The sequence below is a fragment of the Gopherus evgoodei genome, chromosome 4, assembly GCF_007399415.2.
Source record: "Gopherus evgoodei ecotype Sinaloan lineage chromosome 4, rGopEvg1_v1.p, whole genome shotgun sequence".
NCBI classification, from domain to species: Eukaryota; Metazoa; Chordata; order Testudines; family Testudinidae; genus Gopherus; species Gopherus evgoodei.
In genome coordinates this window covers 37,510,650-37,535,526 of record NC_044325.1, presented here as the reverse complement: position 1 = coordinate 37,535,526, position 24,877 = coordinate 37,510,650, and positions in this window count along the sequence as shown.

Below are 24,877 nucleotides of genomic sequence, written 5' to 3'. Positions count from 1 at the left end.
AGGGTTCTTTGAGTCCCATCTCTATTACCCGTGATATGAAAGATACATGATAACAGCCAAATTCTAGTAGAGTGATCATTTGAAGTACAGTGTGTGACTTTGTAAGTAAGCATCAGAGCTTTTTAAAAAAGAGGTATATGAAGAAAAAATGTCCCAGAATTTATTTTTTTTACTGTGTATGCTAAGCACCAAGGACTCTAGAAGGACAAACATTGTCCAGAGTTCCTGAAATGTGCTGAATTGACAGCCCAAACTGAAATAATACTTTTATCCACAGAACATCTGCTGAACTAATAATGGTCTTTCAAACATCCCCGCCCATCAAACTTAATTTGGAGGTAATACTTCTGTGGACAACTGGGGTATTTCAGTTCCAAACCTCATTCGTTCACAGCCTCTTCTATTGAACTGCTAGTAAAGTGTTTGAATTGATGACACTACCTTTGTTGACATGGATCTCCACCCATAGGAAGTAAATTGGGGTTACCAATTCATTTCACATAGGCCACCAATCTGCCATCAGATAGTATGTACATTTGGTTACTTAGTACCAAGCTGGGCTGAATTTGATTTAGTATGCTAGAGATGAAACACTTCACATCCTGCTATTAATTACCTGAGGAATCCTGTCACTCCTTAATTATTTTAACTCAGAGGAATACTAACACAAAGTTTGTGCAAATCAGGATTAGACTATATGCTACCTTGCCTCTCTTTAAATTCAAAAGGTCAAAACAAGATTTCAAAGAGGGAAGATCTGATAATGGAGATTGTACCACCAACAACTACTGTGTGGAGAAGAAATCTAAACTGAAAGGTCATTGGAAATCGGAGTGCAGACTGCTTTTTGCATCCTGGGCTCAATGGAACAAACTCAGCCTTGATTTAACTTTTATGAAAATAATGGAGTTGCACAACTAATAACAGCATTTATTTGGCACCCACCACCATGGAATCTAGCCTCCCTATGAGATGTCAGTTGCAGCATTCAAAATCTCAATAAAAGAGACAAAATATCATGCCATGCTACTGCTTGAAGATTAACCTGTCATTTTAGAAACCAGGATTTAAACAGGTGAGTAGGCTAGTCTAAGCAAGACAATCATGTGTGTCTTGTAATACTTTCTACCAGTGCTCCAATTCATGCTTACTCAGTTTCACAGGGGGGCATTTTATAGAGGCATGCTATAGTACCAAGAAAGTATAGTCACCAACATCCAAATGCTTCACTCTTGGTTTGAATTTGGACTTAAAAATCAATATTACATCGATCAAAATACATATTGTTCTGCACTTCAGTTCTCTCTTCTAGCATTTATCTGTTGTCCAGGTAGAACCATTCTCCATGGATTACATTTTGAATGTGCTTCTTCTGTGCCTTATTTTAAGGTGCTAGACCTATTTATAAAGCCTAGGTGAGCCAATCAGAAAATGGAAGTAATGCCCGTGACTCACGTGCCCAGAGCAAATCACATGTAGAAAATAATCAGTCATAGCATTATAAGAACCATGAAGTAATCATTATGAGCAACAAATACTTTTATAAAAGTTATGGGTTTTGTGCAGATGCTTACTAAACAGGAAAAAATGGCTAAAGTGGTTGAATGCACTATTCATTACAAATAGTTTGACTGGTTATGAACACTAGTGTGAGAGTCACTATGCTAATGAACAGGGTAAGCCTATCTCTACCAGCCAAAGGGGAACTAGATATTTCCAAAAATCTGAGCAAACTCAAACTGACCTGAATGCTTGGGTGTTCTTGACTTAGTCCCTGTCCTCCTGATTTCTGCACGTGTCACCAAATAATATAGCCTTCACCTCTTTTCACGTCTTGCTAGAAAACATATCTTGCCTCCTTTCATTATGCATTTTAATGTCACACACTCTGCTATTATTTCATTCAAAAGTTGTAAATTGCTCAGAACAACTCTCAACTCCCTTGGTCATGCTCTTTTACTGGTCCCCATGGCTACTTTCGGGGTGAAGAAAAAGTGGTTTCTTGCCCCTCTACAACCTGCCCCAGTAATTAACTTACCACATCAGGTCCCTGCATCATGGTTTGAATGCTGGGAAAAGCTGACATAAACCCTGCCCTAGATCTGGATATGAAACTATCTTATTTAACCCTGTCAAGCATTTTGGGGGCATTTTTTTGTGGAAGACATTATATAAAATAAAGCAGCATTGGATTTCTTTTTTACCTCCATATTTTATCCCCTGCAAAGCAACAGGGCCTCTTTTGAGTTACTTTAAAACAAAAGCCTCCTCATGGCGGCACTGCTTGAGCTATGAAAACAGTAGAGACTATCAGTTTCCACTTCAAACTATTGAAATGAAACATTCTTTCAACCTGGGGTCAGTGCACACATACTATTACAATTCCACACCAAGAGATTATTTCCCTGATCCAAACTGACCAAGTATGCATCTATCAGGGAAATTCATCATTACCAAGGTCACAGATATGCTAAATGAAGTGAACCACACATATAAGTACACTGCACATTTACAACTACAGAAAAAAACTTACTACAACAACTACTTACTGGCTACAAAGGGTAATTTCCTTTTTGTGATTCATGCATGGTTTTAATTTGGTGTTGATCTAAGGTGGGAGGAGGGAGAGGTTTGAGAACACTATTTCTCATGTAAATGAAACAGCATGTTTCCGCTAATGGGTTTTTAGTTGGTTATGCCAGCTTGCAAAGTACACCAATCTAACATTCTTTGTTCTGTATAGATCAAGTTCCAGTCTCTATATCCTGAATTTAGTAGGTACAAATTCTAAACTCAGGAAAAGGGTTGCTGAAGTCTGGCACTGTCATAACTAATACATCAAGCCTAAACATTACTTCTTTAGAAAGACTCAAAACCAAGATTTTCAAACTCAGGGACCCAAAGTTATACACTGCAATCCGTATCTACATGCCTATCTTTACGTACCCAGATTTGAAAGTGTTGAGATTTGTTCCAAATTCACCTCGGTACTTTTCTGTGTTTCCTCTCATTCATGCTACTTTCTTGCTTCTGATGGGTTTGGTACTTAGGACCACAGGAGATATGAATGGGTGTCAGCAGTTGTCTGAACACTGTACCATTTTCATTTAAAGTTATTGTTGCAAGTTCATCTTGTCCAACCTCTGCTGCAGGACTCAGGTTGTGGAGTGGATTATTATTCCCTATCCATCCACATCACCCTGTAAATTACCAGCATCTTCTCTTTACTCTTTTCTATTCTATCCATGTTCTTATACCTCCCCCATCATGGTAGTATCTGGGAGCCTGCCTCTTCCGTCATTCTGCAGTGGGTCATTTCCACCAGCCACCTATTTGTATTTTCCTCTGATGTCCACTGAGGCATAAGGTTAATCACTATGGAGGTCCTAAGGAAAACTGACAGTCCTCTTTCCAATTGGTTCTTCTAGGTTTATGGATCTCCTAGGGTACAGGTAAGTATTTTTTTCTTCCTTGTGGACTTCTTAATGCTTGTCACATCCACTACTCCATCTTCTTCCTCTTTTTTGTTTGCTTGTTTGTATATATGATAACTAATTTTAAATTGGGATGGGTTGTGGAAGTGTTGTTCAGATACAGATTAAGTTTAGGCTGCAGTAAAGAATTTCAGTTTGAAGCTGAATCAGAGGTAGGATTAGATCTGATAGGACAGAAATCTCACAGGCTGTTCTCATGAAATTTTGACACAAAACAGGATGAATGTGAGATCATTTGGTTTCATTGGATTCCATCATTCCAAATACCCAACATATTTCTGAAATAGCCAAGATTTCAGTCACATCTGAACTTGAATCCCTTCCATTTTTAGATCAAGATGGAACAAAATCCATCAAGATGGTTTTGAATCTTGTATCCAATCCCCCTGGAAATTCAAAATGGATTAGATTTGAGGATCTGGTTTTGGTCCCTCTGTAATTTTAATTCAGTAATTACAGTATACAAAATCTTAAATTTAAAATCATGTATTTACAGCTATCAATCTAAAAGATGTTTTAAAAGTAGAATTAGTATAAAGTAGAATAATTATTATATAATCCCTTTACCTTTATTTGATATTATACAAAGCAGCTTGGATCATTTTCTGTTCTACCTATACACCCTTAGATGAGGATAGTAATTTCTACATTAATTGCTGTACCATTTAATGTATCCTTAAAGGAGTTTTTCTGAAAGATCTTTGTAGTCAGGAGAGGTCATGGTGGAAAGCAAGGTGGAGTGAAGCATGATAAAGGTCAGCCTAGAGGTCAGTGAAATCCTGAAAAGTGGGGGAAAGTTCTCAAAAATCGCACTGAGCTAACAAAATAGCTAGCCAATGAGCACTATGTGTTAGGTATGCTCAGCAACATGTGTGCCTTAGCAGTGCCATCTTCAGAACAAAGCCCATGCCCTGCGGCTGACATAGTGTAAGATGGGAGAGGGACCTTGGAGTGGAACAGAGACCCAAACCTATGGTTAAGCAGACGTGTTTTTATTACTCGTTGCATTCCTTTAATTTCCTCTTGGCTTTTGGTTTTAAATATATTTGCATTAATGGCTGATGAGACAATAGTTGGTCCAATTCCAGATAGTTATTTTGGGATAATATTTTCAGTTATTAAATAGTTGACTCACAACTCTTTTTATGGAGGATGTGAGAGATGGGATTACTAGCCTGATAATTCATGTATTTCAGTCCTTGCTCTTACTTTGTCTTCACCGATTTAATTGCTAAAGGAAACAAGGATTTAACTTACATATGGACTCTTATCTTTCCTCATTTTGCTGGAAGCTTAGATACCACGAAGTAGATGCCTTTTAAATACATTAGATTAGCTAGATATGTACATTGATATAGTTCCATTTAGAAAGAAGACTAATTATTCAGATCAAATTTCTCTGGTTTTAGACACTGCTGTTTACAATGTTCGTGGTGCATGCAGAATTGTTGTAGCCATGTCAGTCCCAGGATATTTGAGAGACAAAGTGGGTGAGGTAATATCAAGAGAGTCTCAGGGTGTTAATGGGCTGCATGACTTTGAACGGTCCCTTAGAATATCTTCTAACTATTTATGCTTAACTACCTTTTTGACCTTGTATTTAGCTGTGACACTCTGAGTACCTTTCCCAGACCTGAAGAAGAGTTCTGTGGAGCTCAAAAGCTTCTCTCTCTCACCAACAGAAGTTGGTCCAATAAAAGATATTACCTCACCCACCTTGTCTCTCCAAGGTTTTTGGTAACATATTAGAGTATGTGCTTCATTACATTTTCTTTTTCTTAGTTTTTATGATGTTCTTACTAAAGGACTCTAACAGTTTGAGCAAGCAAACTATATTTAAATATATACTGCAACATGGCTAAAACAAGTTTTCTGCTGTGAATTAAGTGTTAGTTAAAAGAGATGGGATTTACAGCCTCAGTCCTCTAGCTACTGAACAAGCAGCAGCAGTGCATACTTCCTGTTTTCTGTCACAATAGGTCTTGGAGACCTTATCCCTAGATTTGAGAAGGAAATTCATTCTCTATAGTCTTGTGATACTTGCATCTCTACTAGGATTGCTAACAAGAGTGCAAATTAGTACATTTGTGGTAGTGGAAGTTGTGATGTGAACATCTCTCCTCTCTGGAACTGGATACAGAGGCCTTCAGCTCATTTTTCACAAACCATCAAACAGCCATCCGATGATAATGACCTTTTGTGCACTAACATTTTGATTCAGAGCAGCAATCTAAGGAAGAAGTCTCCACACCCCATTACCAAGCTCCGGGACATTTCCTGTCACACTAATCTTAGACCTGCAGGTAGGTGCCCTCCTAGAGAGTGCAGTGATGGCAGTGAATGGAACACTATCCACTAAGGTCCATTAGAGCTATGACCATTTCTACCATCTGAGGATGTTGCCTCTAGATTTCCCAAAGAGCTCAGCACACAGAATATAGGTGTCAAAGCAGAAGCTGCTGGGGGAAGAACATTTCTGAAAACTTGGCTTTTATTTAGATACCTGAATGGGGGCAGAGCTGTTTTGAAAATCTGGCCCCAACTGTGGGTGCTGAATGAGCTCAGCTCCTTTGAAAATCTGCCTCCACAAAAGGCAAGTAGTGCAGACTTAAAATTGCAATTTATTTACCTTATTATTATTTTATTTATTAAAGAAATAGGGTTATGGGGTGTCCCTGCCTGCAGGTATATGGGATTTTGGGGAGCAATTACCACACGAGGTGCCAATTAATTTCTTTATTAAAGGAAAAAGGAAGTGATGGGAATTTAACAATGAAATGCAATGGGATGGGGTGTATAAGGTGTTTACAATAGACAATGATAAGGGGGGGTTCTTATTGAACAGTGTAGGGAGTTTTAACAGTGGGGTACAGTAAGTGGGGTTCAGCACAATGGGATACAGTACAGTCAATAAGCAACTCAACTTTATATAGGAACAACTCTAGATACAGTGTGGAATACAAAATAAAATGGTAGCTTCTATATAAAAATGGTATACAAACTATATTAGAAAAATGGAGGCAACTAATGGGGTGTTATAACCACAAGTAAAATGTGAGTCACAGCGCAATAATACAATATGGGTGATAAGTAAAATTATGCAATGTAGAAAATTACTGACTTAATTTGTGATAGCAAGAGTGTACCTAAAAGCTGGGTCAAGAAGCGGGAAATGGGAGGGGAGTGAGTGATTAGTGGTATCTGATGAGAGGAGAGTGCAGCTGCAAGCAGCGAGAGACTCTGAAGCCCAGAGCAGCAGTCTTCAGGAGCCTGCGGGCTGGAGGTACGGGAGACAAGAGCAGCTGGAGCGCACTTAAGGGGAGTCTGGGAGCAGCAAGAGGGAAGGGCGCTGAACGTGTAAGCGATGGGAAGGCACGTGGAGAATGGGGGAGACGGCTGAGGGAAGAAACAGGCTGCAGCAGCGGAGAGCACTTCAGGGAAGTTGCAGAGCAGCGGGGTGAAGACAAACGGAGCAGTGTGATGGTGATCTTCGGTAGGGGAGGGGCAGCGGAGGAGCGGGGGCACGAACACAGGGGATACAGGGAGAGGCAGCAGAGAGGTGTAAAGAAGGGCTAGAGGGACACCCAAAAAAGAAGAAAAGAAGCGGCAAAGGGTTTGGGAAGTTACACAGGGGGCGGGGAAGCAGCAAGGGGTTACAACAGGGAGACATGAAGAAGTACACAGAGGGGGAGATTGGAGCGGGGGGAAAACAGACACAGGAAAGTTCAGGGAGAGATTGGGACAGCGGGAAGACGAATTCAAGCAGTAAAAACCTTATCTATCCTCTAACTTAATCAAACTTATATAAATTACAAGCAACTTATACAAAGTAATAAAACAGGTACAGAATACAACCAGGCAATGGCTTTTTTAAATCTATGTTAATCAACGACTAGGCAAAACAACAAATATCACAATTCTAAGCAAACTATAACAAGTAACTATACAGAGCAACAAAACAGCAAACTATAACAAGGCAGGTGAAACTTACAAGCTCTACAATCTTAGCAAACTAGGACTTATTAAACTAAAAAGCAAAACCTACGGTGCACCTTATGCTATGGGGAAGTTACAGAGGGCAGAGTGGTATGTGCCCAGGATACAGCTCCCAAGGCAGCCCCCCAAGGAAGCCAAGGGATGGTGGCTGCAGCAGTGGATACAGCTGAAAGCAGGGAGCAGAGCTTAGCAGCTGCACAAGCTTATTTTTAGCAGCAAAGCAGGGGGAGTTTGAGAGGTTTTAAGACACAGACCAAGGTTTAGCTTGAGTCTGTGTGCTAGGGAAACAGAGCCAGCAGCTAAAGTAATAAAATAAAAATATGGAAAGTTTCACAGAGGGATTCTTACCGGTCCCCAAGGCAGCCGCAAAGGCAGAAGCAGCAGCAACGTCAGAAGAATCAAGGAGGGCTCAGTAGGGTCTCAATAATCAGGAGATCTCTCAGGTAGCAATTCATTCTTCACGGGGGGGAGGATTTAAAAATCGGGGGTACACTCAAAAATAAAACGAGAGTGGAGAAAGGACCCCCCCCCAAAACCCCTGGCTGATAAGGCCAGGCAGCAATGCAGGAACCTTTCTGATGTTTGTTTCAAAAATGTCTGTTTTTAAAGGCAAACTTAGGCAGTATCCCGCCAGTAATCCTGATAGGCTCCCTCTGTCACAGGGGAGGAGGCTCTTGGTAAACAACTTAAGGGGCCCTCCCTTTGAGAAGGGCAGTGGCCCTGGTAAACAACTTAACAGCCAGGGAGGGGCGGCCACAGGAGGAGAACAAAAACAAAATGGAGTATGGGGACAGCTGTAAGAAACAAAATGGAATAGGGGGATAGCTGTAACAGACATGGGGAAGAGAAATTTTCTTATAACACTAACAAAAGGCAATATCATTGCGCTTCAGGTTAAAAAATATAGACATCATAGATCAGAGGTGGGCAAACTACAGTCCGCAGGCCACATCCAGCCCACGGGACCGTCCTGCCTGGCCCCTGAGCTCCCAGCTGGGGAGGTTAGTCCCCAGCTCTCCCATGCTGTCCTCTCTGCCCGGCAGCGTCAGCGCGACACACTACCAGAGCTCTGTGCAGCATGGCTGGCTCCGGCTGGGCCATGTGGCTGCGAGCTCCTGCTGCTCTGAACAGCATGGTAAGGGGGCAGGGAGCAGGTTGGGGGCAGGTTGGATAATGAGCATGGGATTCTGGGGGCAATCAGGGGACAGGGAGCAGGGGTGGTTGGATAGGTCGGAGGTTCTGAGAGGGGCAGTCAGGGGTTGGGGACCAGGCTGTTTGGAGAGTCACAGCCTTCCCTACCTGGCCCGCCATACAATTTCTCAACCCAGTGTGGCCCTTGAGCCAAAAAATTTGCCCACTCCTAGCATAGATAAACAACTGCAACTTTTATAAGGATGAAAATGCAGTGTATGGCCATTCTGTGTGTGAGAAAGGGCTCACTTAAAAGCCTAATGATTACAAAACAATGCCTCTTCCATGAGTCATGACTAGTGCCTTACACATCAGTGTGACTTCTACCATCCTCTCAGACAAGAGCAATATCCTCTGGCATTTGAACCCTCTGTAAAAACAAGAAGAAGTAACCAAAGTAGATTATCTACTCCCTGAAGACAAGGCTGAGCAGCAGGAAGGGAGAACCTTTTTATGAAGGGTTCACTGCCTGTCTGTAAACCATGACTATGCAGGCATTGCTCACATGTACATCTTTAATCTAATTTCTCTCCTATATAAGCACATGGAAAGATAGCCATCTGTTTAAAGGGACCGTCTTACTTTGGTCTACAGGGATATTGATATTAAACATTTTTCCACTCTTATTTTTATTGCTGTTTGAAATGTTGTGGATATCTAGATCCAGATTTCAAGCCTAATTAAAAGAAAGCTGCAGTGCAATATAAAAGATATTCCAATCACTACATCTAATTACCAAGAAGGGGAAATCAATAGACAACATTTAAAATGTGTGTTTAGTAGTATCAGAAAGAAAATAATCACATAAAAAGCTACCACCTGACAGTAAGTTAAGTTTAGATGTGGACAAATGCTGAATAAAAGTATGCACACATCTTTCTTTAAGTACAAATTTAATTACCTTCTGTTGTTTGCAATCCCTTCACTTTGCTTTTTACAAAATTTTGTTTGGAAAAATGTTAATGGGAAAGAAAAGTGTTGAGAAAATTTACAAATATGTGCATACTTGTGTATATAAGATATTTGCACACATTTTCATTCTTGAAGTGCTCCCCCAGCACTCTTGACAGCCTTGTGTGTATTTGGAAGTCTTCCAATCAGAAAGCAGGAAAAAAAAACATGACTGAGGTGACTAGTCATGCAGTCTGAATAGTAAATTACCAACAGAGAATATTCAAAGCAGTAGTTACAGTGAACAGTTTATGAGCAAAACAAAGGCTACAATTTGTTTTCATCAAACTTTGCTGAGCAATTCAGAATGATGAACAAATTTGTAACAATCAAAGAATGTTAAGATGCAAGAAATTTTGCTCTCCTTCGTAACAAACAAGAGACCAGAGATGATCAAAGTTGTTATACAGTAAGGTCTATAATTAGAAAAAAAAATCATGGGAGAGAATATAAGAGTAGTGGGCAGCTTGATTTCTTGTCTCTTTACTTGCTTCTCCAAGGACTCATATGAGGAAATCCCATATGAGAAAAGCCAACACAGCTCACAGCTATGGGGAGATACTGAAACAGCGATAAGTTTGTCTAAGAATTCTTTTTCTTCACCTGAACTGAATGAATGTGAAAGCTACTGGGGTCTTGACATCTCAGGAGTGTCTGAATTCCTTTATTTGCCCATAGAACAGGTACATCAGCAGTAGCCGCAGTGCCAGCATCCTAACATCAACGTGCAAATAGATCAGCCCTGAACTGAAAGGACCATGTCTAGAGTCTAGAGTTCAATAGCTATAGCTAGTTAAATACATAATATCTTTCCTGAAGCTCACTGTATGTCTCTTTTATGACGTCTACACCATTATGCAAGTATTACCACTTTTCAACCCAAGTGGCTTGTCAAAGTTTGGGGCCCTGTGGATATTCCAGTTGGGAGTAGAAATTGGTGACAGTCAGGTATTTCTTTGATGCAGTTTTGTTTATATACAAAGAATGTAGAAAGTCCTATGTCTCTGAACACAGAAGGAATCAAATAGCAGGAAACAGATTCTTTTGCTCACAGTACCAAGAACACTCTTTTGAGACTGAACCTCTGATCCAAGAACCTTTCCCTGGGTTTCCTCTAGTGTCAGAGAATGTGCTGTCAGCTGCTTCTTCCAGCTGGTTCCATCTCTCCCAGTTTTGTCTATTCTGCTTTCCCTCAAACACAATATCCCTGGTCACAATACCTAGTGGAACCCTCCACCCACATGGTTCTCATTTCTGGGCAGACTCTGTTAGACCTTTTGATTTAGGTGTGGAGTATTTCTTACAACTATCTTAAGTGAAGAGTGCCTTCACACATCAGTCTGAATGAGGTTTTAACTCAACCCATAACAAGGTTTCACCCAGCTCATAATACAAGGAACTGGAGTGAGATCATAAACTCATTTTCAGTAGATCACAGAAAAGCCCTTGGATGATAATGAGTTTCACTCTCTATCAGCCTGGGCCAGACTTGAGCTAGTGACCCAGCAGTTGAGGCTTGATAGCCTGTTGCCAATCCCTTCTGTCATTTACACCCCAGTAAAATTCCTCTACACACCTATACATCTATATTTTAATCTATGAAATACACTTGAAGCTAAGATATTATTATTCTAGCAATACATCATGGTCTGGAGGAATGAGAATGGAGGAATGGAATCAGGGGACCCTGAATTCTAATACAATCTATGCCACTGATTCAGTTTGTGGCCTTCGGCAAATCACTTTCTCAGTTTTTCCATCTGTCAAATGAAGATAAAATATTTAGCTACATACTTTTGGGGTTGTAGGGTTAATTTATTAATGGTTGCACATCACTTGGAACATGTTGAGCGCATTGTAAGTATTAAGTATTTTTATGAGAAATTGCAGTTATTAATTACACATAAATGGCCACTTTCGGCACTGTCTAAAGAGAATTTTGGAGGCTTCTCTGTGACATGCAATTTTATCCTCTTTTTGGAGGACTGGGGAACATGAGGCAAGATCTCTGGCAGGTTCTGTCTAGTCAAAACATGACCTGCTTACTTCAGACTTCAGTAATAAAGCACAATCCTGATGATATCTTTGCAAAACAGTCATTAATATAAGATATAATTTCTTAACACGATTAAAGTTCTTTCAAATGCATGGATAGTTAATGAAAGGTAACAATTTCAGATGCTATTTTTTTGTACATTCCCTTGATTAATATTATCTGTCATTTCCTGCACAGTGAAAACAGCAGGAATTTCTTTGAATAAAACGTACCTATGTAAATACACATCTACTCAGAAACTGTATGGCAAAGTAACTTCTGATGCGGTTTTGACATATGGAAATATGGTTTGTCCATTTTATTTAAAAATAAGTGAGCTCCTTGGCATTGGTAATTATGCACATTTATAATCTAAACTTGAAACTCAAGCCAGAAATCACTAAAAACACTAACTGTATATAGAATATCAAATAAGTACCAGAACTGAATGAATAATATACAAAATTTGTTCAGTGGATTTTAGTCTGTTTTTCTGCTATCCATGAACAGGCCAAAATTCCCTGATTTCTTCAGTATTCAAATATTTTGATAATTAAAAAATAATGTATTCCTCATGATAACGAAAATCTCTCTCTGAAAATTCAATATTTGTGTTGGGTTGATTAGTTATGATTGGTCAGATAAGTCACATGGTATTGTTTCTGTACCTGGATGAACACTAAAGCATTTCCACCATCAAAATATGCGTTGCCTCTGAATATTTATAGATATGGCTCTGAAATTTGCTTTCCAGAAACGTTACTGCCAGTAAAACTCAATGCTCATTGAAAGTGAAAACAAAAGGAATTAAAGCATCACTGTAGCTAATTACTTTAAAAATTGGAGTGAATATTAAACTAATTAAATAATGAATAGTGTAAGACATTAGGCCAGTGCAGGTGCAGTCTAATGGACCAGAGTAGAAGAGAATAAAAATGAAATACACAACTCAGAACAGCAGAGGGCACACAGGAAGTGTTTCAGAAACCGAAGAATCACAAGAGTTTATTAACACAGTGGTGTTTCTATTTACTTACTATTCCCCATAATATAAAAAATAAAGGTGTGCTCAAAAAAAAAGTAAAGGGCAACAAATTTAAAGTAATAAGACTTGTATAAAACAAAAACAACACAAACAAACAAAAAAACAAACCCATACATTCATGGAACTGTCATCCAGAGGAAAATACTCATATGTTTAATTATAGTTTCAATCAAATTGCCTAAGATCAGCATCTTCAGATACATCAACTACAAAAAGGATGTGGCTCATTTAATCAGTGTTCATTCTTTAGGGTGTAAAATGACCACCAGTTGTAATCTGGAAGAAATTTCCCCCAGTGGTTCATTAATTTTAACATGATCAGGCTCCTTACATGTGTTTTATGTCTAGTACTGATAACTTTCAATGCTTCTGCAGGGTAACAGAGCAGCTGGACCATTGGACTGTTCCAGTATGAGAGCCTCACTCATGGTTATAAATCCAAGTGCTTGTCATGACAGGAAGAGCAGGGAGTGTGAAGGTGAAGCTTACAAGGTTGGGGAACTTTGATTGCTTTTCCATGAAGTTGGTTGTTAGATGAGATATGCAAAATCTCTCAGTGCTCAGTTGCCCATTCATAAGGGAAGACTCCACCAAAAGGCTACAGAGACAATGAATGGAGTTGATGCCTCTGAGAAAAATACCACATTAAAGGGGATAATTGAGACCCTCTCTGTTAATTCAGTCTAATGGAGATCAAAAGTAAAGGCTAAGGGAAGGGGACCAAAGAAAGTTCTCAAAAGCCAGTAAATTAAATAAATAAATAAATATCAAATTATTATATAAACAAGGCACAGAGGGAAAGCTAATGTGTGTTTCTGTGGTTTGTGATGGAATTTGCTTTATCTCAGCGGTTCTGGACTTTGCTCTCCAGGAGAAAGTTCCAAGACACACCGAAGTTTAGTCATATTCATCACTCGGTCTGCTCTTTCATCCATCTCTAAACATGGTCTTTCAAAGGCAAAGAAATAATAGTTTGTCTCCTCAAGAGCCCCAGAATGAAAGAGATGAACCTCCATGTGTTTTCACTGTGTAGTGATTTGTACTCTGATTGGAGCGGACACCAGGAACTTAAACCAAATGGTGGTGGTAAATCCATTAGCAAAACAACATGCCCTTGGGGAGAAAAATACAGAACTTCAGTGGTTTGGGCAAAGAAAAAAAATCTATAGTCAGGATGTTTAACTCCTTTGTGGATTATTATTCTAGTAAGTATTTGTTTAAAGTCTGACCATATGTAGAGCCTTGGCATACACAGTTTTTCATGTGCTAAATTTATTTTACAGGCATATTCTTAAAACAGGTCAGATCATAAATGGTACATTAGGTTGTTTTTGTTTTTGTTTCTTAATGATGTATTCTTTTGCCATGTATGTCTAAAATTTACTATGTGAATGCAAGATTTTAAATATTGAGCAGGCAGTCATTTTCCAGGTAGGTTTTAGGTAGGCATTTAAATAGACTTCATCATTCATTAATAGAAACCCTGAACCTTGTAATAATTGTATTTATGGATTTATGCACAATACATTATGCAATTGCAGAGATGCAAAGAGAGAAATACGTAGACAGGTATTAAAGGCTAAATTGCTTTGGTTTGTTACATACAAGTAACCAGTAGGAATTAACCAGTGGCTGACACCCGTTGCCAACCAAGGACAAATTTTCTAATATAAAGCTTGATCCTGCAACACTCAACTCATAGATTTCAAAGCGGTAAGAGACAATTCTGATAATTTAGTCTGACCTCCTGTTTAACACAGGCCATAGAACTTCCCCAAAATAATTCATAGAGCATACCTTTTCAAAAAGTATCCAACCCCGATTTAAAAATTGTCAGTGATGGAGAATCCACCATGACCCTTAGTAAATTTTCCCAATCATTAGTTACCCTCACTGTCAAAAATTACACCTTATTTCCAAACTGAATTTATCAAGCTTCAACTTCCAGACATTGGCTCACGTTATACCTTTCTTTGCTAGATTGAAGAGACTATTATTAAATATTTGTTCCCCATGTAGCTACTTATAGACTGTAATCAAGTTACCTCTTTCACCTTAACTTTGTTAAGCTCAATAGACGGAGCTCTTTGAGTCTATCACTATAAGGCATGTTTTCTAATCTTGTATCTCTCCAATTTAGCACCAGAACTGGACACAGTATTCCAGCAGCAGTCAGATCAGTGCCAAATAAAGAGGTAAAATAACCTCTCTACTGCTACTCAAGATCCCACTGTTTATGCATCCAAGGATTTTTTTGCCAGTGTCTCACTGGAAGCTTAGGTTCAGCTGATTATCCACCACAATTCCCAGATCTTTTTCAGAACCCCCATCCTATGAGTATGGTCTACATTCTTGTCTCTTAGATATATACATTTAGCGTAGTAAAAGGAGGCCCTGAGATATAAACCTTGGTATCAGAGGCCCAGTATGAGGCCTAAGGCCTGAACTAAAGTAATGGTCAAAACTTTGCTATCATAAAGCAAAGTTAAGCTGTGAGCCAGAGGCAGGCCCTGCTCACAGAAGCTGGCAAGGAAAGGGCTGATGCTGCAAAAAGAGACATACCTAAACGGTACTGGACACCAGACATCAGAACATTTATATACTTGTACACTCCACACAGATAACAAGGAACAGGCTGACCCATCCCAATGACAGGGCCAAAAGGGTAATATGATGGATAGAGTTGTTTTGTTCGAACCAACATGGACAAGGTGAGAGGCAGCACCTTAGTACGTAGACGGGCTGTATCTTGCTACGTAGAGGGGTTGCACCTCAATACGTCAGGAGTGATGTGTAAGTTGTGTGTACCTCTGTATAAGAATGCACCTCTGTGTGGATGTCTTTGTCCAGCCTAGAGGGCAGTGGAAAGTCCCTCTACTCTCTGAGCTGAGTCTGTTGTCAGGGAGCAAATAGGTACTGGCTAGAAGCATCTTAGCAGCACCTTGGACTTCATTTGCCCGGAAGCTGGAGACTGTGTTTCTCTTTGACAATAAATCTGGCCGACGTGCCTTCATACCTTACTAGAGTCTGTGGTCTTTGGAGGTTCTCCTGGGATCTGCTGTGTCAGCTATCTGCACAGAGCTGAGGCATCACACAGAGGGAACACATGCACGCAGCCAATTGATATCAACATTGAACAGAGCAGAGCACCACACCGGTAGCATCTGATGACATTTAGAATGATCTATACTAAAACACATATTGTTTGCTTGTGTCCAGTTTACCAAGTGGTCCAGATCGCTCTGCATAAGTGACCTGCCCCTTTCATTATTTGACATTCCCCTAGTGTATGTGTCATCTGAAAACTTTATCAGTGATTATATGTTATCTTCCATGTCATTAATAAAAATGTTAAATAGTGTAGGGCCAAGAATGGATCCCTGTTGGACCCATTCAGTGATGAGTCCCCATTTACAATTACATTCTGAGATTTATCAGCTGGCTAGTTTTTAATCCATTTAATGTCTGCCAAGTAAATTATATTTTTCTAGGTTTTTTTTTTAATCAAAATGTCATATGGTACTAAGTCAAATGTCTTAAAGAAGTCTAACTATCTTATGTCATCACTATTCCCTTTGTCAACCAAACTCATAACCTCATCCAGAAAAGATATCAAGTTAGTTTGACAGATCTGTTTTCCATAAACCCATGTTGATTGGCATTAGTAATATTACCCTGCTTTAATTCTTTATTGAGTCCCATATCAATCATTCCATGATTTTGACCAGGATCAATGTCAGACTGACAGACCTATAATTACACAGTTCATCTCACTTACCTTCTTTAAATATTGGAAGAATATTAGTTTTCTTCCAGTCTTCTGGAACTTCCCCAGTATTCAAAGACATTAAAAATCACCTGTCATGGTCCAGATAGCTCCTCATCCAGCTCTTTTAAAACTCTTGAATGCAAGTTATCTGGACCTGTTGATTTAAAAATGTCTGACTTTAGCAATTACTATTAATACCCCCCAAGATACTTGTGGGATGAAAAGAGTGTTATCATATGACATGTCTACATTATCTGTTTTTTTTCCCAGATAGAGAACAGAAATATTTATTGAACACTTCTCTCTTTTCTGCATTATTATTGATAATTCTATCATATCTAGTAATGGACCCACATCATTGTTAGGATTCATTTTATTCCTTATTTAATTTAAAAAACTTTTTCTTATTATCCTTTTCTCTGCTGGCCATAGAGTTCACCTTGTGTCCTTTTGATTCCCTTATCAATTTTATACAATACCTAACTTCTGATTTATATTTATTTCTATCAACTTTCCCTTTATTCCCTTTGTTATATATTAATTATTATTATCATCATTTTATAATTTCCTTCACTTCTATTCCAAACTAGGTCATTTCTTTAACCAATATGGCATTCTTCCTCGATTCGGGGATTGTGACTTTTTGGACATCTAGAAAAATACTCTTAAACAATTCCTAATTATCATTCCCATTTTTGATTACATTCTTTCTTCCACCTGATTTGTCTCAATATTGTTTTCAGCTTTGTAAAACTGGCCCTTTGAAAGCACCAACTGTGTGTTTGTGAGTAACTATCACTTCTCTGGACTTTATTATGTTTGCACATTATACGTGTGATCAAGTCATGATCATTTGTACCTCAGTTATCAGTAATTTTTAGTTCTGTGATCAGTTCCTCTTTATCTGTCAAGACAAGGTATAATATAGAATCCCCCCATGCTGGATATGTGACAAAGGGGGAATTCTTGTAATTTTTTTTAATAAATCCTATGTGTGCCTCAGTTTCCTCTATATGCTGCATGGCTACCCAGTTGTGAGGGGAAGGACTAAGTTGGCTGTGAGGGAAGGCCCGGGGAGACATCAGGGGGGTGTGTGTCACCTCCTTGTCTGGGTAAAATGAGCAAAGTCATTAAGTAACTGGCTGAAACTGACCCAGATCAACAAGGGGTCTTGAGAAACAATGCAATCTTCTATGAACAACATTCTCAGCAGGAAGCTGAACAGAGACCCCAGCTCAAGAATAAAGGGCTAGAAGGTGTGAGGTGGGGCATAAGTGTTGACTTCTGGAGAAAGCTAGCTATTACTGCTAATAGTCAAAGATCAATTAATTGCCAAAATTAGGTTATCCCATCATACCATCCCTTCCATAAACTTATGAAGCTTAATTTTGAAGCTGTATATGCCTTTTGCCCCCACTCCTCCCCTTGGAAGGCTGTTCCAGAACTTCACTTCATCTAATTTCAAGTCTAAACTTCCTGATGGCCAGTTTATATCTATTTGTTCTTGGATCAACATTGGTACTGAGCTTAAATTATTCCTCTCTCTCCTTAGTATTTATCCCTCTTATATATTTATAGAGAGCAATCATATCTCCCATCAGTCTTCTTTTGGTTACGCTGAACAAGCCGAGGTCTTTGAGTCTCCTTTCATAAGACAGGTTTTCCATTCTTTGGATCATCCTAGTAGCCCTTCTCTGTACCTGTCCCAGTTTGAATTCATCCTTCCTAAACATGGGAGACCAAAACTGCACACACTATTCCAGATGAGGTCTTACCAGTTCCTTGTATAACAGTACTAACATCTCCTTATCTCTGCTGGAAGTACCTCTCCTGATGCATCCCAAGACCACATTAGCTTTTTTCATGGCCATATCACGTTGGTAGCTCATGCTCATCCTGTGATCAACCAATACTCCAAGGTCCTTCTCCTCCTCTGTTACTTCCAACTGATGAGTTCAACTGCAGCTTATAACAAAAATTCTTGTTATTAATCCCTAAATGCATGACTTTGCACTTTTCACTATTAAATTTCATCCTATTACTATTACTCCAGTTTACAAGGTCATCCAGATGAAATGGAGGGTATGCTACAAGGAGGATGCTCCAGATCAGAAATAGGGTTAAATTCCCTACAAAGGAATTTAGGAATTGTCCATTGATATTGTATTCATTCAAGCAGCCGTTGCTTCAGCTGTTGCCTTGAAAATACCATATGAGGGAATATTGTTGCTTCCTTTAAGACCTGGTCACCATACTATCTACTAACCAGTCACTACACTTTTCTTAGTGACCATCTTATCCACCAAAGTAACAGCGCTGTGTAACCCATGGCTATTAGAGTGTACATCACGCTGTCACAATGTATATTGCATCTAGACGCTTGTCTGGTTGAGGATAACAGATTACTATTGCTACCAGTGAACTCAATTACTTTTATAGTACAAGTAGTAGTGGTCTGTGCTGTGATGTTGAAGCTGTCAAATGAAATCTTTCTGATTACTCATGGTGAGAAGAAGAGGTAGAGATCATTACAAATCCATTTGGTGTTAGATCACCTTGAAAAGTGTTTCTTTTTCATGCTGTTGGGTTTTTGTCTTGGGTGATTTTTGAAGAATTTGGTAATGTTTTTGTGTGAGCATTTTTGTTTTCTGGCTAGGATATGGTGATGGAGAAGGTAAGGTCAGGATTTTTCTACAGCGTGACACTTCGCTGAGTACTCTGAGACCCTAATGCAAACATGCTTGACTTGTGAGATGGCTTTGCTCCACTTTTTGGCAAATGACAATGTAAGGGATCTTCTAGCATAAGATCATCAATTCCTGGTAGTCGCAATAGGGACTGTTGTTAGGGAGAAAAAGGTGATTGGCAAGTCTGAGTGCAGGCTGGAGCAAAGTATTGTTGCTATTATAAAAGCCATTGCTGTGATTGAGACTTAAGATTTTTCTCAGGGAATGTGGTGTAATAGCTAAGCAGAATGTAGTATTATGTGAAGTTACCAAATGGAGCTATTGGAGGTAGTCCTACGAGCGGTCTCTAACTGAACATCGAGGTGGGTAGATGGAGAAACTCCTCTTAGTTGTGGTGTTCTTTTGGGAAGCTGTCAAATTACACAGTAAAGATTGTCCCTGTCTGAATCTTTCTGAGTAATTTCTTGGGCCATGTCTACATCTAAAATTTTGCAGCGCAGGTTGTTACAGCTGTATTAGTACAGCTGTATAGGGCCAGCGCTGCAGAGTGGCCACACTTACAGCAACCAGCGCTGCAAGTGGTGTTAGATGTGGCCACACTGCAGCGCTGTTGGGCGGCTTCAAGGGGGGTTCGGGGAACGCGAGAGCAAACCGGGAAAGGAGACCAGCTTCGCCGCGGTTTGCTCTCGCGTTCTCCGAACCACCCTGCAAACCGCAGGGAAGGAGACCTGCTTGTTCGGGGAACGCGAGAGCAAACCGCGGCGAAGCTGGTCTCCTTTCCCGGTTTGCTCTCGCGTTCCCCGAACCACCCTGCAAACCGCAGGGAAGGAGACCTGCTTGCTCGGGGGTTCGGGGAACGAGAGAGCAAACCGGGAAAGGAGACCAGCTTCGCCGCGGTTTGCTCTCGCGTTCCCCGAACCACCCTGCAAACCGCAGGGAAGGAGACCTGCTTGTTCAGGGAACGCGATAGCAAACCGGGGAAGGAGACCAGCTTCGCCGCGGTTTGCTCTCGCGTTCCCGGAACCACCCAGCAAACCTCAGGGAAGGAGACCTGCTTGCTCGGGGAACGCGAGAGCAAGCTGGGGAAGGAGACCAGCTTGATTACCAGAGGCTTCCTCAGGTATGCTGGGATACCTGCTTATTCCACGGAGGTCAAGAAAAGCGCTGGTAAGTGTCTATACTTGATTACCAGCGCTGGATCACCAGCGCTGGATCCTCTACACCCGAGACAAAACGGGAGTACGGCCAGCGCTGCAAACAGGGAGTTGCAGCGCTGGTGGTGCCCTGCAGATGTGTACACCTCCTAAGTTGCAGCGCTGTAACTCCCTCACCAGCGCTGCAACTTTCTGATGTAGACAAGCCCTTAGATACAGAGAAACTGCAGGATAAATGCATCGAAGGAAAAATTATACTGCCTTTATATAGTATGTGACCACCAGGGGGAATAAGCAGGAACAGGCAGATTTTTTCTTTAGAAAAAGACTGTCTGCAGATATTATTCCCCCATCCTCCCCACCTAGTTAATTTTATGATAAAAATTTACTATTGCATTTCATGTTATATTAAACTTGTTTCTGAGCCCAGGCAGGGCCCACAGATCATCTTACAGAGGCAGCCTTTGCCTACTGGTGACTAAACTGGTGAGTTATGAATTACAGTCCCTAAATTATTCCTGATGTGACGTGCTTTCCAATTTTACCAAAGTATATTTTCACTTTGAAAGAGGAAGACAAAAATGTGTGAAAAACAGATCATATCTTTCATTGTACAGGAGTAGACAGTGATTGCATTGTTCGGAAGAGAAAGAGACCTCACCACAAAATGGATTTAAAAATCCATGACAATGCCCATGTGTATAATGCTACGCAGTTCTCAGCAGCCGCAATAGCTGGTACAAGCTGAAGCAGATCTGAAGTACAATGCAGGCTTTTGATGCATGCTGTTTTCATTTAAGAAAAAAAGGCCTGATAATATAAATAGAAACATAGCCTCTTTTTTTAGATATCTCAAAACCCTCCTGACACACTCTAACTAATGAATTTTGTAGTAGTCTAATGTACTCCATGTAGATGAATGAAAGGATTGCATAATAATCAGCCCTCACTGGGGACAGAGCTCATATCTTGGCAATGTATGGGTAACATACCAGGAATCAGCATTTAAGTTTGTACTGTTCAGAGTCTGAATTGTTCTTATATCACATAAACCTGCATTAGGGCATTCATCTTTCAGGCTCTTAGCTTATCTAATGCACACACGCACGCACACACACACACACACACACACACACACACCAAGATGCAGAAGTCTGCAGATGGCTACAATTTTCTGATTGTCTCAAATTGAATTTAAATATACAGCTAGCCAGCTGTGTTATGATTGTTTTCCAGAAGCTGGAGACAATTTATCAATTGAACTTCAAAGGCATCTTTAGCCCTTCAACTCTGGTCATTATTAAGTAGACAAATATGTAATTGTTTAAACATAATCATTTTCCTTTTAAATAAAAATCAGTTCGCTCTGAATAAATGTACAGGTCTCTGAATCAGCCTTCATTCCTACCTCCTTGTTTCCTTAAGGCTGTCATGCATGTGCATGCTCAGCAAGATTCTTTGGGCTTGTACATGTCTATTGATTAGAGAGGGTTGATCTAAAGAAAGTCCAAATGAATCCACCTGGTAGAGGATTTTAGCTCTAGATTATAACTTTACAATCTGCCCTGCTAAAGCGGCAGCATGTAGTTATGCTGCCACAGGAGCATTCCAGGGAGGGTATTGTGGCTCGCCTCAGAGAGGAAATAATTTATAACAACTTGACACTGTGCCATACCAGTACCAGATTACATCTTCGTCTGCACCATCTCAGATTTGCTGGCCCACATGTTGCAGGGATTGAGCCAAGGCTTCACCCATTCCCCACTCCTATCTGGGAGGGAGTAGTAGTGCTGGAGAGGCTGCTTTCTCACATCCCTGCTCACTGTAACCTGAACAGTATTGCCAACTCCAAACCTTCAAAAACCAAGAGTCAGGCCCCCAGATTCATGAGATTGGCTTAAAATATTGTGAGATGTTACAAAATAATGTCTCTTTTTCCTGGGTTTGGAGATTTTTAGGTTTCACATTTTCAAGCTTTTCTCCACACGCCTGTGGTTTAGAAACGTGTTTTAAATGAAAGCTGAGATTTGCATGTAATCACATGATTCCAGAAACTGGAGCTTTATGAAAAATACAAAATATCACAAGGCTCACAATTCAGTTATGACTGTTGGTCAAACTGCCTGCAAAGAAGGTATCCTACATTCCTATGTCCTGCTATAAAGGCAGATCACAATCTTGCTCTTAGCTAATTTTTATTACTAAAAAAGTATTTAATGTGGCTGTTAGGATAATAAGATTAGAGGAAATAGGATCAAGAAAGCAAAGGGAACAAGAGCACAGATCAGTGCAACGTTTAGAGCTTGGAACGATGGGATTTATAGTCCCAGTTTTGCAGGCCGTAAACTGAATATAACAGATTTTGGTGTGTAGCTTTGTAGGTCACCATTTTTACATTCCTGCCATGCATTTTAAAAGTATGCCCTATGATTTTGCCACATGATTCTGATGAACTATTACTGCATTACACCAGATTCCTCATTCACAGCTTTGAAAATATTCCCATTTCTTCTAAGGATTTCAAAGCATTTCACAAATATTCATAAACTAACCTACTCCAGTGAGGTAGAGTAGTTAAATATTGTAACAGATCTGTGGCTAACTACCTAGGAAGTCACAATTTCAACATTCTACTCACTAGGACTTCTTGACATGGATAGAAGTCAGATCTTTGAGCACAGCTCCCCAGACATTAAAAGTAAAGGAGAATCTCCATTGCAGTATATGGCCTATGATAAATAGTTGAGATTTTCTGATTCTGTCCATTTTTACACTCTATAAGGTAATTATAACCCCCTGCCCTTCACTGTAGAAACTGGGCACCTCACAATCTTTCATGTATTGATCCTCAAAAAGTCCCTGAGATAGGAAAATGCTATTATCCCCATTTTACACATGGGAACTGAGGAACAGAGAGACTAACTCCCTCTTTTAGGGGCCTAACACCCAGTTTTGGCTCTACTACAGTGCACAAATCCCACTGCTAAATCCTGCTGATGCCTAAACTCATTTGGTGCCTAAGTTTTTTCAGTAAAGTTATCCAGGCACCTATGTTCCTGCCTCTGGGCATACTTGCTGCAGTTTCACTGTAGGCGTCTGGACATCTATCTCCCACCTAAGGCCCAGAGTGATCCATGAACCCGGGGAATATAGGTGTTTGACCACTTAAGTTGCATGTAGGGTCCAATCCAATAGGCATACTTGGGCCACCCAACTCCACACAAAATAAGCAAGGGGAGAGGATAAGCCATAACTCCTTCAGGACTTTTAGGCCGATGGTTAGGTACTCACCTAATGTGGGAGACGCCCAGTTCAAGACTTAAAGAATCATTTGGGTCAGAGAGTGAGAAAGCACACAAAGCGTGGGAATAATTCTATAGCCTGAGTGTTGGTGCACTCACCCAGCATGTTGGACACCCAATATCCATTCCCCCTGCTCCAGTAACTCTTTGTTTATCCAGAGTGCAACAGCTTCAACTGGAGTGAATATCCCATAGTCAGGTGGATAGAGCATCCTCCTGAGAGGTGGCAAATCCCAGTTCATATCCCTTCCCTCCTTAAGCCTATCTCCAAAGAGGGTTCCTAGCTTCAGAATCACAAGCAGAAATAGGTATCTCCTTGCAGCTTGGATTTAGGTGCCTAACTCTGTGAGAGGGGCATGGCTTAGCACCTACCCCTCTCATTTGGTATCTCTCATTGGCTACCTTTGGCAGCTCCCTAGCCATCTAGCATGGTGTCTTTTGTGAATTGCAGGCCAAGGCAGTTGTATCTCCCCATTCATTGTATAGGCGCAGAGGTGAATAACTCAAGCTTTGAGAGTCATAGTGATGGCCAATCAGATATGCTGGCGAGATAGGTATGTGCTAAGCTCTGCCTCTCTCACAAGTCCAGGCTACAGGAGGTGCCTATCTCTGCTTGTGATGCTGAGCATCCAAATACTTAATTTCTTTGGAGCATTCAGCTTTTGGTGACTTGTGCAAGATCACATAGGGAGTCTGTGATAGAGCAGGGAATGGAACCAAGGTCTCTCAAGTTCCAAGTTAGTGCCGGCAGAATTTTCAGATTTCAACAGCATGAAGGGGAATCCCTCCACTAAGTATCTGAATGGGGGTGATTGTAATATATGCTAACTGAAATCTATTCTTCCTTGGCACTTTCTGCAGCCATCCTGAGAACCAACAGCAACTAGTCCCCAGAACAGGCAAAACAAGGTTCCAATTACTTTCTTTAGTTTCTCCTCTTCTGCATTTTTACATCATCTTCCTGTAGTGTCTCAAACCACAGCACTAGATTTTATTAAGTGCCATGAGTAAAAAGCCTCCAGGCTAGATCCTCATGATTCTAGCTACAACCGCTCCCAAGACCACCATATTTGTGTATCGGAGTTAAGGGTTTTTGCTAACACATTAGGAAAATACGGTGCCAGTTATACTAGACACTGTTAGATTGGAGCATAAGAATTCGTACTGCACAGAGACCAGGGGATTTGGAGAATGGTCTCTGAGACATAACTAACAAGAGAAATTAGAGAGAGTGAGAGAGAGTGTTTGCATGC